Consider the following 25,046-nt stretch of genomic DNA (forward strand, 5'->3'; position numbering starts at 1 on the left):
TTGCACAGTGTGAGGACTTCGGAAGAAAGAACTGGGGGCTGGCCTTCTCAGACTCCTGCTCCATCCTGCCCCCCACCCTGGGCAGAGGAGAACCGCCCCCCCCCCAAGCCCAAGCACACACACTGTCGGTGGTGATGAGACCAGATACCCGTGCCCAGCCTGCCGAGTCTGTGAGCCGCCTTCACTCCTCTTTGTCATGGCTACCGGCGTGCCCACATTCCGGACAAAGAGACTGAGGCCCCAGAGGCTTTCAGTACTGGTTTCAGGCTGGCTGGCAGGCAAGCGGCAGAACCCGCTTCAGAGAGCAGCGAGCCCCTTCGAAAACCCACCCTCTTGCCTCGACTCATCTCCGACTCGTTCCCCCACGCCTCCCGCAGCCGCATTTCATTTGATGTGGGATGAGATGGAAGGACAATGAAATATTTATCGGCCTCGTGTCTGATGGGCGCCTTCACATGGAAGCCCAGAGAAGCCGCGTGGGAAGTGGAGCTGGCACTTGTCGAAATAATCCGGCGTGAAAGGTGGCGTTGGCCTGGGGGCCCCGGTGGTGTTCGCTGTGACCTGCTTTTGATGTGATCTGGAAGCTTCAAGAAGAGGGGGGGGTGCTGCCTTGTTCGCCCTTGAGTCCCCAGCATCCAAAACAGAGCCTGGCACATTCTGGGCCCCGATGAGTCTTCGCTAAATGACCGAGGGCGTCTGGTTGCTCATTATGAAGCCAAGGGTTTGGACCAGGCGGTTGCCGAAGAGATCCCTCGCTCTTGCAAAGTTCTCTGAACTTGAAAACATTTCACTCGTGCAGCTTCCTCTTACTGACGGTTGTGGCTCAGGCCAGCTTTATGCAGGGATCTCAGTTCCCTCCCAGCAGAGCCTGAGGCAGGCGTTCGGCTGTGTGTGGATTACCAAGGAGGTGCTCCAGGAGAAGGGGGGCGGGGCAGTGAGGGGGACAGGACAGAGCAGGGTGGGGGAGAGAAGCTGAGCAGGGCTGCGCCTCCAGCTGTAGTCAACCCTTAGCTGACTCCATGGGACCCCTGAGCACAAAATGCGTCCACAATAGGGTTGGTTCCACACTGAGCCAAAGGATGCCAGCATCCTGTAACCCCGGGCACCTCCGTCATTGTCCGGGGGCTGCCCGGGGGGAAGGGGACCAGGGTGTGGTCGCCTCCCAGGGAGGGCAGCTCCCGTCCAACCTGGCTGATCCCCCGGAGCCGACGGTCACAGCAGCTGAGGGGGGAATGGCCATTCAGGCTGGTGGCAATACCATCTGCTCTATGGGGACACAGAGCCGTCCAAGTAGCCCGACCCTGGCTGAGAAATGAAAACCTGAAACCTGCCTTTCCAGCTGAAGGGACTCCGGAGGTCACTGGGAGTAATCTGCAACCTAAGGAAAGCCCAGCATCTCTTGGTTACCAGCTCCTGCCCCTCGGTGCCACTCAGGTTTCCTGCTTGTCCTCTAGGCCAGCCCAGAGAAGATTTTCTTTTCCTCGTGTCCCTACTGTGTGCCAGAAACCGGGAGCTTTGCACGGGTCGTCTCACTTAACTCTCTCGGTAACCCTGCGACGTGGGTCTCATAATGCCGGTGTCTGCACGGCCTAAGCCCTGGCTCTTGAGGTAAAACATCTGGCCCGAGGCCTTACAGCTAGCGGTGCAGAATGTCACCTCCCTCTTCTGGGCCAGAGCCTGTGATCTCTCTTCTCTCTGCGCTGCCTCCGTGAGCTTGGGCTGGGGGAGAAGAGGCATCCCTGTGTCTACAATCTTCTAAGGCTCCCACTCGCCTTTGGCATAAGGCAAGGCCTCTGGGCCTGGCTTCCCAGGCCCCTCTGGGTTTTGCCACCTTCCCACCTATTCCGTCACCTCCCTCATGTTGCCTGCCACCACCCTCAACTGTGGTGTGAGGGGGGGGAACTGGCATTCGCTCACTACCTGAAAACGTTAGCTCTTGGTTAGGGAGCCCTCACCGTAGGCCCAGGCTGGGTATACTTTGTACGGGTTATCTTGTGAAATCCTTGCGAGAATCCGTGAACTCAGCCCTGTGTCTCTGGCCTTACAGATGAGGAAGAGGGGCCCAAAGAGGTGAAGTAACTTGCTCAAATGCTCCTGGGCAGTAAGTAGTAGAATCAGGGATCGAACCCCAAACCCTGTGCTCTTATCTACTAGACCAGGGCCCGCCAAGAGAACTTTCCCGGCGATGGAAATGGTCCAGATCTGTACTGTCCAGTCCAGTAGCCACCCACCGTTGCGTTCTGGATATTTGGCTAATACAACTGAGGAGCTAAATTTTACATTTCATTTAGTTTTAATTTTTTTTTTCATCGTTTTTATTTATTTTTGGGACAGAGAGAGACAGAGCATGAACGGGGGAGGGGCAGAGAGAGAGGGAGACACAGAATCGGAAACAGGCTCCAGGCTCTGAGCCATCAGCCCAGAGCCCGACGCGGGGCTCGAACTCACGGACCGCGAGATCGTGACCTGGCTGAAGTCGGACGCTTAACCGACTGCGCCACCCAGGCGCCCCTCATTTAGTTTTAAGGAGACGTAGCCACGTGTGGCCAGCGGCTGTAAAGAACTGAGGAGATCCGGAGGCGTTACTCTACTTGCTAGCTAAGACCTTAGCTGGATGCCAGATGCCGGCGGAAGACATGAGTTTCCTGGATCAGAGACAAAGGACTTTGTTACTCACAGCACAGCCCACAGCCTGAGCTTCATGTTGGCCTCATTTCCCCTGGCTTTGCTTCGCGGATGAGGAACCATGATCTTTTAGAACAGGCTGCAAGCAAACCTCCCCAACTTTTCCCCTTGGGGGGGGGACATTATGATACTGCTCCAGACGGACACCCTCCCCCTACCTTCCATTCCCTATACATCCTTGAAAAGCTAGCCCAGAACAGAAGCTGCCAGTAATTCTGCTTCTAAGAGACATAGATGCACAAGAGACCATGAGGGACTGTCTCTCAACAGGAGCTGCTGTGTTGGGGGTGCAGCTCTAAACCACCTGTGTGACTACGCTGAGATACTCCATGTGTGTTCCATCATTTGCTACCCTCCAGGAGCCTATGCCGTTGGCCTCAGTTTCCCCATTTTTCAGACGAATCAACTGAAGCTCACTTGAGTTGTCCTCCCTGAAAATTCCAATTACGGCCTCTTCTACTCTTACTCATTGTCAGCTCTGCCCTCCCGCCCCCGGCAAAACAAAAACAAAAACAAAAGCAAAAACGTGAAACGTTTGTTCTCCTTGCTCCCTTTCAAAACTTGACCCTACAGGACTCTGGAATTCCTTTCCTCTTGTGCCTTGTCACATTCTTCCCATTTCTCTAGATCTGGGGCCAGGGCTGCCTCCTCCCTGAAGCCCTCCCTGCCCAGCACAGTCTGTGTCTTCTCTAACATAGAGCAGCCGGTCCCATGCTCTTGACAGGCAGTTGTCTATTGCCTATTGGGAGGCTTGGGGGAACACAGACCAGTGAACAGGGACCCTCAAAAGAACAACTGTAGCAACCACCAACTCCTGTTGTATGGCCTGCCATGTATTCACAGCTGACGGCCTCACCACCTGTTCCAGAATCCGGGATCTGTGAACAGGATTGACTTTCCCAGAAAGAGAAGGGGGTGTTTTGAAGTGACTCAAAGGAAAGCTTGTTGAATCAGTGTTGAGTTTTGGTAAATCCACCCACGAGGATAGAGACACTTGACATTTGCCTTCCAAGCCGGCATGAGGAATGAGTCTCATTTCTTCCTAAATGAGCAGGAGGCGGTGGAATGATGCCTGAGCTGCTCTCAGGAGACCAAGGTTCTGGTCCAAGTTCTGATGCTAACCAGCTGTATGACCTTGGGGAAGACACTCCCCTTTCTGGGCCTTAGTTTCTCATCTGTGGGTGAGAGAAAAGGAGCCAGCCCTTCAAGGTACCTTTCTACCCTTCTTTCCAACCCATGCTTCCCCAACAACTCTGGGCCTGGGAGAGAGCCCAGCTTCCCCTTCACAAGACCCAAGGGCCTCCCTGCTCCTTCCTTATCCAACTTCCTGCTGCCTCCCTGAGGAGGACCGGGCTCTGGGCATCCTCTGGTAGAACGTAGACCTCCACACTGGCTGGCCAAGGGGGTGCTAGCCATAAGGATGCACTGAAAAAGGAGCACTTGATCTGAACCCAGCCGTGTTTCTTTAGCTTTAACACATCACACGCATCCTCCTTGACAACCATAGTGAGCCCTTCCTAGGTCAGGCACTACGCTGAGGACTTGATATCCTCTCTCGCAGACTCTTTGTGTCAACCTCAGGATGTAGGTACTATTATTATCCCCATTTTGCCACTGAGGAAACCGAGGCGCAGAGAAGCGAATGCCAAAGAGCTGGCGAATGGCAGAGCCTGTGCTGGAAGTCAGATCTCCTGAGCTCCTACCCCATTCTTACACATTGGATGTTGGTTGGTTGCAGATAGAATAATTGCAAACCGAGCCCTACATGTGTCAGCTTTGCTGCATAACAAACAATCCCTAAATCTCAGTGACTTTCAACAAATGCTTATTTCTTGTTCACATTACAAGTAGACTGTGGGTCAATTGCAGGCCGGCTGTGGCTCAACAATGTTCCTTGAGTTTTCTCTAAGGCCTGGGCCAAAGATAGTCATTATCTAGGGTGTGCCACACTCATGCTAGAACTGAAAAAAAAAACAGATAACCAAATGTATTATTATTATTAGAGAGAGATAGAGAGAGTACAAGTGGGGAAGAGAGGCAGAAGGAGAGAGAATCTCAAGCATTTTTTATGCTCAGTGCAGAGCCCAACATGGGGTTTGATCCCATGACCCTGGGACCGTGACCTGAGCTGAAACCAAGAGTCCGACGCTCAACCGACTGCACCACCCAGGTGCCCCCGCATAATCAAACTTAAGCCTTCTGCCAAGAGATGGCACACTTCCTATCTGTTGACATCCCAGTGGCCAAAGCAAGAGAGCTGACCAGACCGAACATCAAAGCAGGGGGGAGGTATAGTCTTCTCACAGTGAAAGTAGGGACCGAGGGGGCAGGAAATACGTATTTGTGTAACGCAGTTGGCCGTAAACTGCTGGGCTCTGCAGCCAGACGCATAGTTTTGACCCCTGGCTCTACCATTTAGTAGCTGGGTGGCCTTCCGGAAGGTACTTCTCCTCCTCATGCCCCAGCTTCCTCATCTGTAAAATGGGCATGACAGTTACAGCCCTGCGTGAGTCTCCTGGGGCTGCCATAACAGAGTTCTACAGCTGGGTGTCGTAAACAACGAAAACTTATTTTCTCTTTCTCACTTGGGCTAGAAGTCCAAGATCGAGTTGCCGTCAAAGGTGGTGTCTCGTGAGACTTCTCTTCCCGGCTTGTAGACGGCCATTTTTCTGCGGTGTCCTTGCTGGTCTTTCTTTACGTGTGCACTGTGAGTGCATTTCAGGGTCTCTTCTCTTTCTTTCTTTCTTTCTTTCTTTCTTTCTTTCTTTCTTTTTAGTTTTTTTAACGTTTATTTTTGAGACAGGGAGAGACAGAGCTTGAACGGAGGAGGATCAGAGAGAAAGGGAGACACAGAATCTGAAACAGGCTCCAGGCTCTGAGCTGTCAGCACAGAGCCCGATGCGGGGCTCGAACTCACGGACCGCGAGATCATGACCTGAGCCGAAGTCGGACGTTTAACCGACGGAGCCAACCAGGCACCCCCAGTCTCTTCTTTTTCTTACAAGGATGCTGGTCTGTGGGACTAGGGCCCCAATCGTATGACCGCATCTCCCCTTAATTACCTCCCTATAGGCCTTGTCTCCAAATAACAGCCCCGTTGGCAGGGGCGGGGGGTGAGAGGGCGGGTAGGGCTTCAAAAGGAAACACTGAATAGGAGCCAGGTTGCCATTCGTGCTTGGTTGTCACTTGGCCCGAACTGTACTGATGGGGCATTTCTCTGCCATGATGACTCCTCATTCCATTCGTCTTTATGTCCTTGTCACCTGTCCCAATTCCCTGGCACAAACTAGGTGCTCAGAGAAGACATTTTTTGTCATCCTGTGGTGAAGCAGGAAGCAGTTAATGGGAGCCACCCAGGTTTGGGGGAGCCCTGGGTGTTGCTCACCTGCTGTGGTTTGAGGCATGTCCTTGTCTTATGCCAACCGGGATCTACCACATCAAGATGGATGTTTTGCAAATGGCAAGACTTCACTCCTTTTTTATGGCCGAATAGTATTCCATTGCATAGATACACCATATCTTCTTTACCCGTTCATCTGTTGATGGACACTAAGGCTGCCTCCATAACTTAGCTACTGTAGATAATGCCACGCTGGGTAATATATGGGACTGTTGAATCGCTGTATTGTATGCCTGGAACCAACATAATGCTGTATGCTAACTCTACTGGAGTTTAAACAAACAAAAAATAAGAAAATGGCCCAAGTTCTCACCAGCAAAATCTCAGTAGATTTTCATTTTCTTGTGGCCTTTGGTGCCTACACTAAGGTAATTGGGCAATGTTCAGAACCGGAATTGACTCTGAGAGATTCTTTTTACAAAGATGCTGTTGTAAACCCCCAAGTGGCAGTAATTCTCCAAGCCCCCTGCCACAGATACTGTCCCCCACCAAGAAAGCACCATAATGACCCTGCACAACAGGGCTGGATGTGGATGGGCATCAGGAGAACTCACTCGCACGGCTTTGTGTCCAGGGAAGTTTCTGGGTCTCGTTTATGAGTTTGGGTATTTGTCTTGAGTAGCCATTCATAGAACCACCAGGCTCAGAGTCTCCTCTTGGGATTCGGTGGCAACACTCCAAACTCCGTGTTTGTCTCTTATTCCTAATACATATGTGGCTTTGCTTAGGGAGGGATGTGTCTGAGGCTGTGTGTTTAACAGAGGGATCCACCAGCTAAGGAGAAAATGATCAAAGGACATGGGGACAGCCTGCCTTTCCAAGTCCTCTGCTTGATGTGGCTCAGCTCAGCTCAGCAGTGTTGGGGAAGATGGTGCCATGTGCCTCCTCCCAGCTCACTGCTAATTAATTATTGGCACAACGAAAAGTCTGTGCGTGTTGACTCTCGCAGGCTCAATTTCCTCATCTGGGAAACGGGATCAATGACACTTCCCATAAGATGTGTCACATCTGGCCCAGAGTAGATGGTGACGGTGAATGGTGATGGAGATGAGAGCAGTGATGATGATGATGGTGATAGTGTTGGCGATGATGATGCTGATGGTGATGATGTTGATGGAGACGGTGATGATGATGTTGATGGAGGTGATAGTGGTGATGATGTTGATGGAGGTGATGGTGGTGATGATGGTGATGATGATGTTGATGGAGATGGTGATGTTGATGGTGATGGAGATGGTGATGGTGATGGTGATGATGATGTTGATGGTGATGGTGATGATGATGTTGATGGTGATGTTGATGGAGGTGATAGTGGTGATGATGTTGATGGTGATGATGTTGATGTTGATGATGATGTTGATGGAGGTGATAGTGGTGATGATGTTGATGGAGATGGTGGTGGTGATGATGGTTATGTTGATGGTGATGGAGATGGTGATGGTGATGATGATGTTGATGGTGATGTTGTTGATGTTGATGATGATGTTGATGGAGATGGTGATGGTGATGTTGATGGAGGTGATAGTGGTGATGATGTTGATGGAGATGGTGATGTTGATGGAGATGGTGATGGTGATGGTGATGATGATGTTGATGTTGATGATGATGTTGATGGAGATGGTGATGGTGATGTTGATGGAGGTGATGGTGGTAATGATGGTGATAGTGATGGTAATGGTGATATGATGATGGTAATGATATGATAATGATAAAGATATAATGGTTACGCCACTGCTGTTGATATGATGGTGATGAATATATGATGATGGTGATGGTGAAGGTGATGATGAAGATATGACGATGATGATGGAGATGATATTGATGGTGGTGATGATGGCGATGGTGATCTTGGTGGTGGTGGTGATGGTGATTATGATGATGGCAGCTTTTCCCATAGAGAGGACTTACTATATGCCAGGCATAGTTTAAACACTTCATGTATGTTGGCCTTCTTAATCTTTTAAGCAAGCCGGGAGCTAGACACTGTCATTCTCCCTACTTTACAGATCAGGAAACTGAGGCATGGTGGAAAAGTGACTCACTGAAAGATACACAGCTAGCCGCTGCCCTGATGGCCTTGAAGCTCATCCAGTGTTAGTTATGCAAGACTATGTCCCCCTGCCCAATGCTCCCCGACCTGTGGCAGGAAAAAGGGTGCAAACAACACACACTGCTTATTCTAGAAAGTAATTACTTCGAATTAAACTATTGTATACTTTCTAAAAATCTCTCCTTTCATGTTGTTTCCATGGAGAGTCAGACAGAGGCAGGACAGCCCATCCTGGGCACTGACTCCCGCTGGCCGGAGCGGCTGCTCTGTAATATTAACATCCATGGGCCTCTGGGTCATCCATTGTTGACCTGCAGAGGTCAGTGAGCTCAGATCCACGGGTGCAGGTGTGTTCAGGTGAGAGGGAGAGAAACAAGCCCAGGTGGTCTTGACTATTCCGAAAGTTCTTTTCTTGCTTGCCTTGGCAGGCACACGTACTAAAATTGGAATGCTATAGAAAGTTCTCTTCATCCCCACTCCCAGAGGGAAAGCATTTTGCATGCCTCACAGGTGACGAGAGCCGCGACAGCGAGCGGCTGAAGCTACTGCAAGCTGAGGGCTTATTATTAATACCATGGGGAGAGCTGGGGCGGGATTTTCATCTGTCCTTATTACTGTTTTGGGAGCCTCCCCACCACCCCCAGCACTTAGGAAAAAAGCCAGAACAACAATAATACTTCCTGAGTCTCAGATTCAAGTAACCTCTCCCTTTACAAAATGCCCAGCTGTCTGATTCCTGCCAGTTAGAACATTCCAGAGTCAGACCCTCCTCCCCCCGCCCCCCACGTGAGCCGGGACTTGCCACCAGCCCGGTTGCAGGTGCCACCTGCACGGGCCTCTCTCTTCCCATCATGGGGGAACAATAGCTTCCAGTCCCGCGCCGCCCCTCCCCGCTCCTGTGGCCGCACCAAGCCACTCCGCGCGTCTGAGCCTCAGTTTCCTCCCAGGTCCGACGGGAGGCCGGAGCTGCCTCGGGGACTGTGCGTGCAACCGTGAGGTTGCACAGGGTGTGTGGAGTGGCTGACCCTGCCGGGTGCACAGGACATCTCCAAATTAGACACACCCCGGCCCCTGGTCTCCGATCTAGGGCAGGAAGTGGCCTCAGAGATCGCGCAGTGCACAGCGTTCGTTTACATTTTGGAGCACAGAGCCTCCCCACTCAGTGCTCCCGGCTCTGACCCCGCGCTCTGCTGGTGACTCTTCTCTTTCGCCACCAGTGGGCTTGACAGGGCTCTGCCATCAGAATAGCACTCCCTATTTACTCTGGGTGTGTGAGCTTAGCTTGTTGCTGGCACAGTCTGGAGAGATCTTCCCGCCTTCTCCCTGCGGTAAGTCTGAGTACTTTTTTTTTCTGTTTTTCAGATGAAGAAGCCGAGGCTCAGAGAGGTTGAGGCACTCCCCCCGAGATCGCACAGCTGGTGAGTGGCTGGAACTTGAGCCCAGCTCTCTGTGACTCCAGAGCCTGTGCTGTTAATTGCTTGCTTTCTCTGTCTTAAACTGCGTTGAAATGGTTGTCCCCCGGCAGCCAAGGGTGGGAGACCTGTGACCTGGTTAGTGTCGTAACTCTCCCGGTGCCTCCTACAGAGCACAGTAGGCCCTCCAGACATACAGGATATTTTGAAGGGGATCCTTTCTAATCCCGCACGGCGGGGCAGTGTTCAGGGAACCGGACGCTCATCGAATCACTGGAAAGTTCTGCTTAACCAAGGGCGTCCCCTTTTCGCTACGTTTAAATGCCCCAAGTCACCAACGCGTTCGGCATGAGAAATGCATTCTGCGCCCCGTCATAAAGCATGTCTTACATTTCATGTGCAGACTGTACCTATAGACCATTTTGACCGTGGAGGTGTCTTTGTGATTCAGAAAGTACGATCCTTGACTTCGCGGTGGGAAGGAGGGCAGGACAGGTGGCGGAAGTGGGGTCCAGCACCGGGCTGACACCAGCCCAGGCCCCCAGCGCCCTCATCCCACACTCAAGCAGGTGCATTGCCAAGGGCTAACCTGCGCCAGCCTTTTCTGCACCCTCAGTGTGATTCTGACCATCTCCGCTTTCCAGTCCTGCTACTTCTCACGCTCCCCCCCTCTCCCGTCACCAAGAGTGCCCGTCTCCGTTTCCTCATCCTTGAGGCCCACTCTCTTGTTTTCAGAAGGTTTCCTAGAACCTGCTTCTGAAAAATCTTTGAGAATGAACAAGCCCCACTTAGTAACGTGACCGCAGATGAACCGCCTGATTTGGTCTCCTAAGTCCTCAGAGAAAACTCTAGAGTAGGGGTAGAGGTGGGTGTGATGTTGGTTTTCAAGCCAGCTTCGGGGTGGTGGGGAGGCCCCAGCGTCCGGGCTGGGCCCCGCCCCCCTCAACTGGAAAATCTTTTTCAGTAGTTAGTTTCTGCCTGGGTAAGATTCTAGCTTAAACAAAACCCGGCAACCACGACCTCACTAACGTCCTCGTCCAGAAGTCCGGAAAGCTGGTTCTAGGTCTGGTTCCGCCACGTTGCACTGGGTGAATTTCACCAAGTCCTTTACCTTCACTGGGCCTCAATTTGTCCATCCGTACAGTGGGATCCTTGTGGTTTCTGGCCAGAGCGGCAATGAGTCTTTGATGATGCTCATGCAGCCGCTTATGCTCCTGAGTTGACAAGGAAAAGCCCATCGGGGCAGGGGACTGACTGAGAAAGGGGTGATACGTGATGAAAACAGCCCCACCCTCCATGGGTACCCTGGTTGGGACAAATCCAGAGTCACACGCACGCCCGGGGGGAACGAGTCCCCCTCCATCTGACATCCCAGTATTCCGTGGAAGTCACTCTGAGGCCGCGGGCTCTCTGGGAACCAGACCCATGGGCCCCGTGGTAGGGCCGGGTGCCCCTCCCATGCCGTGAGCCCCACATCCTGCCTTGCCACAGAGGACCCCAGGAGGCAGGATGCACACTTGCTCGCCACAGCTCTCGCTGCCTGCACAGATGTAGAGTGCGGTTTTGTAGTATTTTTGGCTTTATTGTTTTTGCAAAAGCCAGAGGAAGTCTGTAGGCGGAGCTCTGCCTCCCGTCCCCGAAGGTGACTGGTCTGCTCGGTCCGGGGCCAACAGAGCTCAGGTCGGAGGCGGAAACCTCCCGAGGGGAGAGGGCACCCGCCCTGAGCCGGACACTTGCCCTGGGCCATCCGTGGGCCACCCTGCCTTGAGGATGTCACTGTCACCATCCATTTTCCATATGAGGACACTGAGGCCCAGAAATGACCCAGAACTCCCCCTCCCCCACCACCTCCCACTCTACACAAACCCAAAGGGACCTCTGCTCGCTGAGCTCTGAGCACTTTGCATCCTGTGTGAGGCCCACACATATTGAGGGCCCACCGCTGTTCTCAGTATGGGGGACACAGCAGTAAAGGACGCAGGTGAGGTCCCTGCCCCACCTAGTGGGGGAAGAGAGACAAATAGAGAAAGAATACCGTGTACAGTGAAGTGTCATTTTGTGACTGAGTCTGCAAAGGGAAATGTAGCTGAGCAAGGGAGCACTGACAGCGATGAGATTTTAGGGGGATCAGGGAAGGCCCCTCCAAGGAGGGCATGTGGGCAGAACCATGAATGCAGCCAGAGAGCAAGCTGTGTGGATTCTAGGCTAAGAATTTTCTAGGCGGGGCAGGAAGGGTGGCAGGTGCAAAGGCCCTGGGGCAGGGAATGTGACTGTTGTACCAGAACACTCTTCGACCCTCTTTATGTTTGCCTCCCCACTCTCCCACCAACACAGCTACTAGTCTCTGTTGTCTCCTCCATCTGTCACCTCCAGGTGTCTGCAGGGGTGAGGTAGGGGGTCATGGCTATGTAGCAAAAAAAAAAAAAAAGAGAGAGAAGAGAAAAGACAAGAAGAAGAAATCAAACAGAATTGAGTGGAGCAGAAGAAAAGTGTATATCTAATAGGAAATGACTCATCTGATTCCTTAACCCATTTTGTACACTTCATTCTTGGTTGACATTTGAAGTAGCTTCATATTTGGTATGGGGGGGGGTGGGGCAGAAGCAGACATACCTGTGGCCCAGCACGGCCATCAGCAGGCTGTAATCTTGGGCAGCTTCCAGTCCCGCCTGGAGGTCCCTTCTTCCGCCATCTTGGTTGGTACTGACACCTGTCTGGCACCTGCCGAAGCAGCTCCCGGGCGGGGTGTGCTGGAAGGGACATGTTTGGAGAGTTCGGGACTACGAGTTCAAGTCTTGCTGCCACCACAGACACCTATACAGCCTCGGACAAGTCACGTCCCTGAGCCTTGCTTTCCCTACTTGGAAAAGGAAGCAGAGAGGTAAGGCCCTCCCTCCGTTCCTCTGTGATCCTGAAATGCCACAAGCCTTTGCCTCCGAGGCAGGCAGCAGTCAGGCATCGGGACAGAGCCTTCCAGCAGCTCCCTTTTGATTTTGTGAGCCTGGAACTCCCAGCAGAGGGATGCCCAGTGTAGGGGGCACGACCTCGGTGATCCTGCCTCGGGCATTCAGATAAGAGCCTCAAGCAGTCCTCGCCTCTCTCTGGTGTGGGGCCTGTGGCTGTGGAACCAGAAATTCATTTCTAGGAGCAGAGGAACGTCTCTCTTTCCTTGGGACCCAGAAGGACTTATTAAAGTGTTCCATTAACTGAAGCTCATTCAGCTGGAAAAAGAATAATCAGACAGCAGTTCTGCCTGGTTACTGGCCTGTGAACTCCTTGAAAGTTTCCCAGAAGGAACGCTTAACAAGCCCCCATTTGGGGGCGCCTGGGTGGCTCAGTCGGTTAAGCATCTGACTCTCGATTTCAGCTCAGATCATGGTCTCACAGTTTGTGGGATCGAGTCCCACCTTGTGCTGTATGTTGACAGTCCGGAGCCTGCTTGGGATTTTCCCTCTCCCTTTCCCTCTCTGCGCCTCCCCCACGCTCGCTCTCTCTCTCTCCCTCTAGATAAATGAATAAACTTAAAAATAAAAATAAAAACTCCCGTATGTAAGAGAGCCCAGCCCTTCCTGCTTCCTCCCCGACGAGCAGTCAGCGTGGGAGTCGACCAGCAAGGCTGTTATCGTTAGGCGTCATCCCTCTGTCCATCTGCCCATGAAACAGGCCCCCATACGGGTACAGTGCCAGAGATACAGAAGTAAATGAGACACGGTCTGTGCTCTCAGTGACCGTTCGGGCTCAGCCTGACCACTTTCCTCGTTCGGTCGAACTCCGGACACTTCATGGCTGAGCTGACTCTGAAGGTCACAAAGATGTAAACATTTGAGCAACTTTCACCTGTCAGTGTTATCTGTTTTCCACAATGCCTGCGCCGATATTCATTGGCTTAGCCTTCTTCAGTCAAATCAATTTTCTTTTGGTTCCTTCCTTCCAACACATCCTTGTCTCACGTGAATTTGGGGGGAAGGGAAGTGGCCAGAAAGTTGCTCGTGGGCAACGAGGCACTTAACAAGGGCATTTTACTGATTATAAAGTTCGGGATTCTGTAGCAAACGGTAAGCAAGCCCTCTTTTGGTCCCAGACTACCTCAGGTCGTGCAATTGGTTGCTGCAAACATAACCCTGAAAAGCAATCCAGATAAAGGACTGGTCAGGGCTTTGCATTCTGAGCCCACCCAGTAGGACGTGTGGGAATGCACGAGACCCTTGGAGGAGTGTCTCTTGACAATAGGTTGGCACAGAAAAAGTCTGGATTTGATCCCGAGGTCTAACACCTACTAACTGTGAGATTGTGCAAATTGCAATTGTTCAGTGTCTTTAGCCCCAGTTTTATTATCTGTAAAATGGGATAATACCTACCTTTCAGGTGATCGTTCACGATGATGTAAGATCGCTGTTGTAGGAACATGACAGGGAACAAAACGGAGTCTGAGCTCAAGGACCCTAATTGCATGGAGAACCTTTTCAGCTATCCATAAGCATGTAACGTTGGAAAACAGAGGTGGGCGAGGTGCAGAGAGTGGTAGACGGCGTGATTCAGGGGTGCAGAAGGTTCAGAGAGAGTCCCTCTGATGAGCTGACATGGGACCCAGCATCCTGAGTTAACTGGTGGGTGTTGTCCTGTCTGTGGGAGGAGCATCCGGGCAGGGCACACAGGCTGTGCACGGGTCCTGGGCTTGTCATCTTGCAAGGGGGCACGGGGCTGGGGAGCACAGTGGGTGAAGGGAAGGCGTGGAGAGTGGGGTCGGAAAGTAGGCAAGGACCAGTTCTAGGAGGATCTCGCAGGCGTCGAGGGGCACGGGGGAGCAGGAGAGCATGTTCGGTGCGGGGTTTGCTTTTTATCGCCGCCCATTAACTGAGCAGCTAGCGTGTTATCGTTGCTTGGATCGCGGCAGGCGCCGCGAGGCTCCTGGGTGTGGACGAGGGCCTGTTATGAATGGGAGAGATCTCACACCTCTTCTGCCCAGAACCCGGGCTCAGAGTTTCCCCTTCTGAATTTGGGGGCAGGATGATAGCTCGGTCAATGCTCACAGATGCTGAGCTCCCAAAACAGGAGGGAGTGAAGGTTCTTGGGGCCGGGTCCAGGCCAAAGCTTACCAGAAGTCTCTTATCTCACCAGGCCTGGCTACCTATCTGGAAAAGAGGGAGAAGATTAGCAGCCGGGCACATTGTGAGAGCCTCGTAAATAGAAGTTGAACCTAAAGGGCGCCTGGGTGGCGCAGTCGGTTAAGCGTCCGACTTCAGCCAGGTCACGATCTCGCGGTCCGTGAGTTCGAGCCCCGCGTCAGGTTCTGGGCTGATGGCTCAGAGCCTGGAGCCTGTTTCCGATTCTGTGTCTCCCTCTCTCTCTGACCCTCCCCCGTTCATGCTCTGTCTCTCTCTGTCCCAAAAATAAATAAACGTTGAAAAAAAAAAAAAGAAGTTGAACCTAAAGACCATGTGCTTATCATCTGCATTAGCAAGAATATTGTATTCGAGGCAAGTTCTGCTCAGAGACTGAGACTGTCTCTGCCAATAATTTAACACGGCTTCACTGAGGGAGTTCTAATTTATAATAGTAATATTTCACAAGCCAGTAGGATAGAGGATGATGTCTCTTAATAAGCCATTAAAGAAATAACATACTCCAAACCAGTGATGGATTACACTGTTGTTCCAGGCACAGGGGCGATGGGAGGAATAGAGTCCAAATTCAGTTGAGGTGCATCTTGCTAGGAGCTGGTTGTCTGTGGAGTCAGGCCTTCCAAGCACCAGCTGCCGGCTTGGGTCCCTCGATGCCGGGGCACGTAGCTCACGGTGAGGGCACCGGTGTTGACAGGCGAGGTGGGCTCCTCCAAAGGTCCAGGGACAGCTGGTCCAGGGGCTGCTCCGTAGTGGCCCAGGGACAGCTCTGTGGCTCGCACCCCTGCCCACGAGGAGAAGCCTCGCCAAGGCAGAAACAGATGTCCCTTCTCCTCCTGAGACAGCTGCCGGGTTAATGCCACTGCCAACTGGGAATGGCCCGGCCAAGGCAGGAGCAAGTGTCTCAAGATTTCCGGAGAGTTCCTTAGGTCAGCAAAGAGGAGCCTTGCCCGGACCAAACACTCAGCGAGTCCTCGCAGTTCTTGATATTTAACGTTTAACACTTCTTTTTTTAATGTTTATTTTTAAGAGACAGAGAGACAGAGCGCGAGCCGGGGAGGGGCAGAGAGAGAGGGAGACACGGAATCCGAAGCAGGCTCCAGGCTCCGAGCTGTCAGCACAGAGCCTGACGTGGGGCTCGAACTCCTGAACCGCGAGATCATGACCTGAGCCGAAGTCGGATGCTTGACCGACTGAGCCACCCAGGCGTCCCTTTGGTATTTGAAGTTTAAATGCCCATCATGTCATAGCCGCCGCTCCGTTAGGTTTTTATCGCCAAGCCCCCAGCAACTTGGGCACTGCGTGAGCTCCCGCGTGCTTACGGCCAGCAGATGTGAATGACAGCGTCCTGACACGGCTTTCTCGGTGGAAGGCAACCCACCCTGAGGTCAAAAGAGCTTTGCTGAAATCATAGGGAGGTGGGTTTGAAACCATAACACGCCGATACACAGCAAAGAGGAAGCAAACCCATCCTGATAGCTCCTCTTTCCAGGTTTTCGATGATTATTCCTTTTCTCTATGGATCATAGAAATGTTTGCTATGAAGCTGTGGTCCACAACACACACACACACACACACACACACACACACACACACACACATGCAAAATCCACCCGGTAGTGTCTTCCCCAGTAAAGGACAGTGTTGGTCACTCACTGGGACAGGGAAGGAGAAGGTGTAAAGGGTCAGGACCCCAGAAGGCCAAAGACAAGTATGAACGGAAGCCTGTGGGACAGCCCCTCTGCAGACACACCAAGGCAAGGAAGGCTTCCCGAGGTCCCCCAGCTGGCAGAATCTGCGGGCCGGCACTTTGGGTCGCCATGCCTGCCCTGTGCTGTGTATGTTCTGCTACACCCAGAATCGTGCCGGGCCCCCCCCTACCCCCCGTCCAGCCTTGGTCTCTCTGAGACCCCGGGATGGCCACCAGCCTTTTCAAAGTCCGTCTCTCACCGCTGCCCTGGAGAAGATGAAAAGACACCTGTTTGAAAGCAAATTGGGCAGAACAAGAAAGTGCTGTGAAAGGTGCTGTGTTCCCTGAGTGGGAAGCCCTTTGACGGGCAGCCGGGGACGAGCCGTGCAGTCTCCCGCCCCCAGGACTCAGCAGAGACACAGATGGGGGGTGGGCGGGGGACTCCCAGTGTTGAATGCCCACCTGGCGCCCCGGCCGCAAGGGCGTTCTCTGTCCTGTGGGTCAGCGAGGCTCGCTCGTCCCCTCTCTCCTGCCCTGCCTGCCTCCTCCACGGATAGAGGGTGAGTGGCAGCTGTGTGCACCTTGTGGGGGGTCAGGGGGAGTAGGGCGGAGTGGAAACAGTCCCCCCGCCTGTGTGGACGCACCCTCAGGGGTGGTGATGGGCTCTGTCACCTGACGGGCAGATACTTAGCTCGAAAAGCTCCGGGTTTGTGGTTGCGCTTGCTTGGGTCACCTTTGGGCTTCACGTTTCTGAAATGGACGACTCTGGGCCAAGCGGCTTAACCTCCCTGGTCGTCCGTTTTCTCATCCGCAAAATGGACATCTGAACGCATTCAGTGAGTTAACAGGAAAAGAACTCTCAGACCAGCTTGTCGAGCTGTCCTTGGCACCAAGTTGGTGCCTGCTCTCTAGAGGGTCAATACAGAGCAGCGACCACTTGGGCTAACGGCCCCCGTGGGGGCCGCCGTCCCCTCACCGTCCCGTGCCGCTCCCTGAGAAGCCACGAGGCACGTGCTGTTGCTGTTTTGGTTCTGCGCACAAGGGCAGGGCATGGCTGAGCGCGGCCAAGTGACTTGTCCGAGGTCGCACGGCTAAGCAGGCTTTGGAGCTGCTCCCCACGTGGCATCTAGACCTGAGGTCTCAGGCTCCACCCACTGTTGGCCACGCGAGTGGCCCCGAGTAGGTCCCCTGACCTGTGTGCGCCCGTGTGGCCCACAGGTGCCGCAGGATGAGGCGTCTTCATGATGGCCGATGACGCGAGGCGGGAAGCGATGACAAGAGGAGAGAGCCGGCTGGATGTTCCCCGTCCCCAACATCTCCCTACGCGGTTTCAAATACGAACACCACAGGGTGTGGCATCATGGCAGGCACAGGACACACAACACAGGCTTTGAGTCCAGGTCGGATCTGGAGCCCAGCCTTTGCTGGCTGCCCTTGAGCACGTGCCCTCAGCCTTCAAGGTGAAACACCATCGCTTTGCCGGGCTGTTGCGAAGATTGAATGAGCCCCAGCAGAGACGTGCAACCGGCTACCGGCACACGTCGTGGACGTCAGGAGCAGGTGTCCGGGCCTCCTCCCCGACCTGCATTCGCGTGGATTTCTCCACGACTCACCAGCTCCGGGACGCCAAGGCTAGTATCTCATCCCCTGCCCTGGCTGTTCCCGGCTCTGGGGACGCCTCCCCCACCTTCCCACCGTGTGCCGGGTCACCCTCGGCCTCTGTGCCCTACTCTCTGGACCTCTGCTGCCCCCGGCTGCCCAGTGCCGTTGGATTCTTGCGTTGAGCCTCACCGGTGCTGCCTGGTTTCAGCTGCGCCAAAGGCCCTCCAGCCCACGATGTGACCCTCGCCCACCTGCTCCAGGCACCCGTGTTCCCAGTCCTCCCTGTGAGCTGCTCCGAAGTCCCTTGTCAACGGGGCAAGATGTCCCCCCAACCCCCAGTTGGCTCGGGGTAGGGGGACCCGTACAGATGACTTGGGCCCAGCGTGCTGTGGAATTGAATGGGTGGCCCTTCCTGATGACAGCTGCCCTTCCTCTCCTCCCCGGTGGGGCTCTGGGGGGGGCTAAGGCAGGACAGCTGTATCCCAGTGACCCCACTGGCCACCCTGAAACCCCTCAACCCTTGTTTTCTGGGGATGGTTTGTGCCAGGCTCGTGCTTGCCTAGGGCTCCTGCCCGTCTCCAAACCCCGATGGATGCTGGGCTCCTCTCGCCATACTGGCCGCTGGGGTTTATCCTGTAGTCTGAATCCCCATTCTGGATGTCACTGGAGATCGTCACCTTAACTCTTTCAGGAGCCTTCGTGATGCCCCTGCACATTAAGAGTTAAAAAAAATCTCTCCTTGGAAGTCGGAGCCCGGGAGGAACGTTATCTCTTCAAGGTACCTACCTGTCAGCTGTCTAAACCTTCCCGCCAAACCCGCCAGGACTCCACCTGTCAGGTACCCAGGAGCCCTTTAGAACCAGCGACAGACCCCCGAGGCGGGGCTGGGGCGGGGGTCTCAGAGTCCTGAATAGTCTTTCCTTTGTCGGGACTTCTGCACCACCTAGATCGGGAGATCTCTTTCTTTCTGGGGGCAGGCGTGAGCCTCGACGTGCAGCCCCAACCGTGTTACATGTTCTGCACGTTGCGTGGCTGTCTTCAGACTCTGCATTGAGCACGGCTCAGTCTACACACATAAGAAGATTTGCGGATTTGCATTCCTTTTGTGCGGCTGAAAATATGAAAATCTATCCACTCCTTCTCGTCTGACCCGAATCCCGCTTAATCGTGTTTCTCACGGGCACGTCTCCAAACGTCCCATTCTGAACCACTGTTTGTGCTCCAAGGAATCTGTGTTTTCCCCTCCGGCCGCCCCCCAGCGAAGGAGCAGGCAAGAGGTACCAGGGTAAGGAGAGGAGGACTTCCAACCGCAAGAAGGGGGCTCTCTCGACCTGTCAGCACCGCCTGGGTGTGGGGGACCCGGGCGAACCGTCGAGTCAGCGCGGGAAGGAGCGGGGAGACTCAGGCCCCAAAGGAGATGAGCTTCTGAAGCCACCAAGATAGAGACAGGGCTCGTCTTCCGTCTCCAGGGGACACCGTGTGCACCCCATCCAGTCTCGTTTCCATATGCCAGTCGCATCACTGCTGTATGCTGCTCACCAACCATCAGTGGCTCCCAATGCCTTTATCTCAAGTCTACATTCCAAAAGACTTACCCCCCCACCCCGCCCGCCCACCGCAGCCACTCAGAAGGGCACCCTGATTTCCGTAACTGCGCGAGATGCCCCCATCATCACCACCGCCGCCGCTCCAGCCGCCGTGCACTTTTTGGGACCCCACCCTCTCCACCTCCTCGGTCTCCGCAGACACCTCCTCCATGGAGCCTCCCTTCTTTCTCCGGTTGTCATCAGCCCAGCACTTCCGAGTCACCAGGGCCCTTGGGCGTGCGGAGCAGAGAGTTACACGTATGAACTGCCACGTGCGGGATCTCAGTCTGGCCTCGCTGTCTGGAGGTGAAGAGAGACAGGCCCCCTGGTGTGGGCAGTAAAGTACAGGTGTCCCCACAGGTAAGAGGCCCCGTGAGAGGCTGGGCAGAGCAGCACTGAAGAGAAGAGCGGCCTCGGGCGTCAGCCCCGCCCTTCCTAGCCCTGTGACCTTGAGACAGTATCCTAAGGCCGAGGGCCTCAACTGTCCCGTCTGCAAAATGGTATTGATAGTCGTACCTTCCCCAAAAGGCCTGGAACTGCCTCTCTCACACCCTGGCTTCCCTAAGAAGCCGTGCAGCCTTGGGAAAGCTTAGCGTCTCAGAGCCTAACTACCCCCACCCCTGCAAAGCGGAGTGAAGGGTACCTGCCCCCAGAGAGCCGCTGGGCACCTTGCCAGGAGTCCAGCAGGAAAACGTGTCAGATATTGACGCTGCGGGCCGGGCCGACTGTGCGTGGATAAGATGGGGAGGCAGCTGAGGCAGCCAAGCCAATCCCGAGATACGGAGGAGACACCCCCGGGGCCACGGCAAAACAATGAGGATTCTCTCTGAGAGCTTGATGTTGGGGTGTGACACAAGTCGGGGGGCCGGCGGATGGGAGAGGCAGGTGAACCGTTGGCAGAGAAGGGCTCCGGAATGGGCGGGGGGCAAGCTGCAGTCACCACCTAGAACAGCCTGGGGCTGGAGGGGCCTGGCCCTGTGGCTGGCCTGCAGCAGCCGCATTTTCCTGGAGGAGGCAGTGCTGGGGAGCCCGCTGGGGCCCTGGGTGTGTTACAGTGCCCCCTCATGGGACCTGGAATGTGAGGAGCCTGGAGCCTGAGGGGAGCCCGGGGGGCTCTGGCTCTGTCCTGGCCATAGGCCATCTCCGCAGAAGACCTCCCAATGGGTGAGCTCCTGGGCAGCAGTGGGAACGGGGTTGGGAAGGTTCCAGAAAGATCAGCTACCCAAGGTAGGAGGGTTGCCAAGGCTCTGGGCATCCAGCTGGCCCCAACCAGCTCTTCACGCGAATCCTCTGAGGTTGCCAGGGCTGTTCCTAGAAGTGGGGGGCAGGGCCGCCCGTGGGACACCTCCTGGGGCTGTTGGTACAGGACCGGCCGGGGTGGGGAGGGCTGCACCTGCCAGCAGGATGCATTGCACTCCACGTGGGCCACTGAGGGCAGCTTGAGGGAAGGGTTATTTACCAGGATGTGGTCTGGGGTAGAGAGACCACAGGGCGGTGCTGTCCCCAGGGATGGAAACAGTGGGGGATTTCCAGCTCTAGGGCTGAGGGGGTGAGAGGTTAAGGACGGAGATGTTGCCGAGATCCCAAGACAGAGCTGGTGGACGGACGCACGGAGGGGCCGGAGCCCCGAATCTCTGCCCCCTGTCCCTCCAGTCTCCTGCCTGTGTTCGTTCCCTTGGGCCAAGCCCACAGGAAGCCAGCTGGAGTGGGAGCCCGTAGATGCAGACCCTAAGGCCCGCCCCCCGGGCGCAAAGCACGTGGGGAAGGTGGAAGAAACATCTGGAGGGAAAGCCCGGACGCCCAGCTCTGCGCCTGAACCCCCAGAAGGCCTGGGTGCACGCGTCCTGTGCTCCCTGGCCTGCAGGGCCAAGAGGGGATGGCCGTTCCGTCAGCCCCGATTTGGCCTCCTTGCAGCGGGACTTAGGCAAGCCTTGACCTCCCTGAGCCTGGTCTGGAAGCCTCACTGTGTCAAACCCTGCAGGGGCTTCCTGCGACTCCCGGGATGTCACCCCAGCCCTTGGGCCCGGCCCACGCCCGCCCTCCAGCTCCGTTTTGCATCTTGCGCTCTGGGTTTCTGTTCTGCGTGGCCTTCTCTCTTTCAGTTCCTTCAGACTCACCTGCTCTCCCCGAGACACCTTTCGCACCTGCAGCTTCCCCAGTCCGGAGGCTGTTGTCTTCTCTGCCTAGTTACCCATCTGTCATGGAAGCCTCAGGCTTCCTTTATTTGTTTGTGTGTCTGTTTGTCTAGAGCAAGAGTGGGGGAGAAGGACAGAGGGGGAGAGAGAGAGAGAGAGAGAGAGAGAGAATCTCAAGCATGCTCTGCACTGAGCTCCTATGCAGGGCTCAGTCCCACGACCCTGGGATTGTGACCTGAGCCAAAACTCAAGAGCTGCATGCTCAGCTGACTGAGCCACCCAGGCGCCTCTCCCTGGCACAGCTTTGAGACAAAATTCCTTCTCCGGGAAGCCTCTGTTTTTGCACTGAAGGCCTTCAACTGATTAGATGAGGCCCACCACGTTTTGGAGGCTGATCTTCTTTATTTAAAGTCAAATTGATGATAGACGGCGGCCACGTCTCTAAACCGCCCTCCCAACGACGCCGAGGCTCGTGTTTTGACCGGGCAACTGGGCGCCATGGCCTAGCTGAGCGGACGCACAGAGTTGAACCACCACCCCTTTTCACAGTTCCCTGGGTGATTCCCTGGTAATGGAAGCCTCCGCCCCACTCTGTAATGTTAAGTTCCAGGAGGGCGAGGATGAAGGTCATTGGCTTTCCCGAACCGTTGGTTTGACCAGCACGTAACAGAGCTGCGGCCACATGGCCTGTGGCCCAGTCATTGTTGCATGCGAGAATCCGAGGGGGAGACGGGATCTGCGCAGCAGGTGGCGGGGTGCAAATCGGAGTGAGTTGCACAGGGTGCGCCCTCCATCTGAACCCCACCCCTCCCCCCACAACGCATGCTTGTTTGGTTTCTCAAACGTGTGATGACACCAGGGCGGGGTGAAATCTCCCCGATGTTAATGTTGGTAACGACTGGCATTTACTGAGGGTCAGGATCATTCTGGACGCTTTCTATATCCTTAAACCCTTAGCACCGATTCTGATCCCTGGTACATATTCAGCGTTCTGGGTAACGTTTTCGTAACGTGGGGGCGACCCGTCCCTTTGGGAAGTGGCTGTCCACGCTAACCTCGTGTGCGTTCTTTTTTTTCTCTCTTCACTGAGTCTGGGGTGTGTAGGGGCTGCATCATTGTCCCGTCGTACAGACGGGTGAGCACAGTTGCTGGCCGGGTTCATCGGGCCTGGTTTTCACTCTGCAAAGAGAGAAATAGCCACACCCTACCCTGCGTGTCGGGGAGCCTGTCATGACCCCCATTTGCCTCTGCGTGCCCGGGGCCACCACTCAGGCCTCTGCTCGTCGTGGCCCGGTTCCTTCCGGCTGATAGTTTGTGCAGGGAACGGTTGTAGCTTGGCTGGTCGGTCCTTCCTGCCCCAGGGGAGGGGAGAGGCTTGGGGCCGGTCCAGGCCCGGCCGGGCTGTGGGGATACAGCTGCCAGCTTTGTTGGTGACTCAGAGTGGGTGGAGAGGAGCTGGAGCGAGCCCCCCAGGGAGAGAACCAAACAAGCAGGGAGGTCTCGCTCTCTCCCCTGCCCGGCGGGGCCTCTCACCCTCTCCTGCACGCCCCGCACCAGGCTCAGGGCAGGGCAGACCCCTGGGCGCCACCCGCCGGGCTCTGCCTGCCCCTTCACCACCCACCAGTGGACGGTCTGGGGCAGGTGACCTGTCTGCTGCGAGCCTCTGTTCCCACCTCGGAACGATGGAGATGATACCCCGTCCCAGCAGCAGGAGTGTCGTGGGCTCGGGCAGTTTGACCTGCTGTCCTGCTTACAATAGGGTCCGGCAGAGAGAACGCCTCCTTCCTGTTAAACCACCTCAGAGGCAGGGCTGGATTTTACCCCCCATTTACAGACGGCAGACTGGAAGCTCAGGCAGCCCACGTAATGTCCCTGGGGTCACCGTCCCAAGGGCTCAGGTTCGGATTTTCCTGCAGGGCCTCGCCCCTGGTTGCAGCAGCTGGACCACCTGGGCCTCTGCTGGCTCTTTCCCTGCTTGGGCTCAGCCCACAATGCCTTCCGAGCTCCTTTCGCCAGCGCAGCTGCATGAACAGAGCACTTCTGTCTCCGGAACCAGGCACGTCTGGGAATCTGGAGCCTGGCTCTCCTCTGAGCTCTGGTGCCATTACCCTGTGTCATTGGACGAGTCATTTCCCCTCTGTGAGCTCAGCCTCTACATCTGTCAGAAGAAGTGGGGCAGAGATGTAAGGTGGGGTGTAGTCTGTGCAAGAAAACGGAACCCACTGAAGGAATAAACCCTAAAGTCCAGAGAGCACTCGGGATGTGCTTGGGCGCCGCTCTAAGCCATTGACCTGCATTGACTCCTATTTTTCTTGGTCCAGCCCTGAGAGGTAGGTTCCATGCTTATCCCCATGCTATAGGGGAAGACAGACAGAAGTTTTAAGCAGGCGGGTTGGATTCGCGGGATCTGGTGCTTACAAAGTTGTTGGAAAGGTGACAGGAGCGCAGTCCTTGGGTATTTTGGCCCTTCTCCTCCAGGCCGAGGTCCAGAGGCCAGGAAACTACAGGAAGTCAGGCAAAATCTGCAGCCCAGAAGTGAGGAAGGCAGGTGGTTCTGGGCCCAAGGTTCAGACCGCGAAGCAGCACCCATCCCTGTGGGAAGGAGGATGGTCCTGCCTCCCTTTTGCCCGTCCAACTACTACTGGCCTGAATCTCAACCGCATCCGGAGCCCTACAGGCAGGGGAAGCTGGGAAATGTGGTTCCCAAACTTTCAGGCCCTGGGGGGGACACTGAGGAGGGAGGAAAGAGTCCTCGCTCCAGTGGACTGGACCCAGCCTAGCGGGCCGTGCAAACAGCAGGATGCCCTCGCGTGTGGACAAGGTTGATGCTCTACAGATTAACCTTTGCACAGAGAATTGGGGCGGTGTGGACTCCATATACTTTGCCGGCTGCTAGCCCCTTCGTGGCTTTGGGACCCCTTCCCTGCAGGTCCTCGGGGGTCGTGGCCAGTAGAATAGGGAGCAGCCCTTTAAGGAATGGGCATCACGAATGCAGCAAGCCGGAAGCATCATTTTCATGATGGCCCCGGGGTTGTTCATGCCCGATTTCATTTGTTCTTTTAAATAAGCCTGCCAGGAGGGCAAACCAGAGGTTCTGTCGGATTTTTTTTTTTTTTTTTTAATAAATGAAGGCCTGAACCTTAGGGAGGGCAGAGAATTGATGCTTATAATGCACCGCCTCTGTGCGAGACCGGCTGATCGCTTCTGTGCGCGTCCTTTTAAATCTACTGCAGCCCTCCTGTGTGGGCACTATTAGTCCTGCTTCTTGGGTCCAGACACCAGTATCAGAGCAATGAAGTGCCTTTCCCATGAGCACACGACCAGGAATAGGAGGGATTCTCAAGAGCACACGAGCAGGAATGGAAG

The 25,046-nt window shown here is 54.9% G+C and overlaps 1 protein-coding gene across 4 annotated transcripts in view; it reads left to right on the forward strand.

The window, feature by feature from the left end:
* The window catches only part of ST3GAL1 (ST3 beta-galactoside alpha-2,3-sialyltransferase 1), a 94,424-nt gene that overhangs the window by 44,889 nt on the left and 24,489 nt on the right, over positions 1 to 25,046 (forward strand). For 2 of the 4 annotated variants that reach the window (XM_045453590.1, XM_045453591.1), the window contains exon 3: positions 9,498 to 9,553. The exons of 1 other annotated variant lie outside the window; for it this stretch is intronic. The gene's annotated coding sequence lies outside the window, so the exon portion shown is untranslated. Of the gene's footprint in view, positions 1 to 9,273; positions 9,403 to 9,497; positions 9,554 to 25,046 lie in introns of those variants that run through there. One more of the 4 variants, XM_045453594.1, reaches the window with a different exon arrangement.

This window comes from Leopardus geoffroyi, chromosome C3 (assembly GCF_018350155.1).
Source record: "Leopardus geoffroyi isolate Oge1 chromosome C3, O.geoffroyi_Oge1_pat1.0, whole genome shotgun sequence".
Taxonomy (NCBI): Eukaryota; Metazoa; Chordata; class Mammalia; order Carnivora; family Felidae; genus Leopardus; species Leopardus geoffroyi.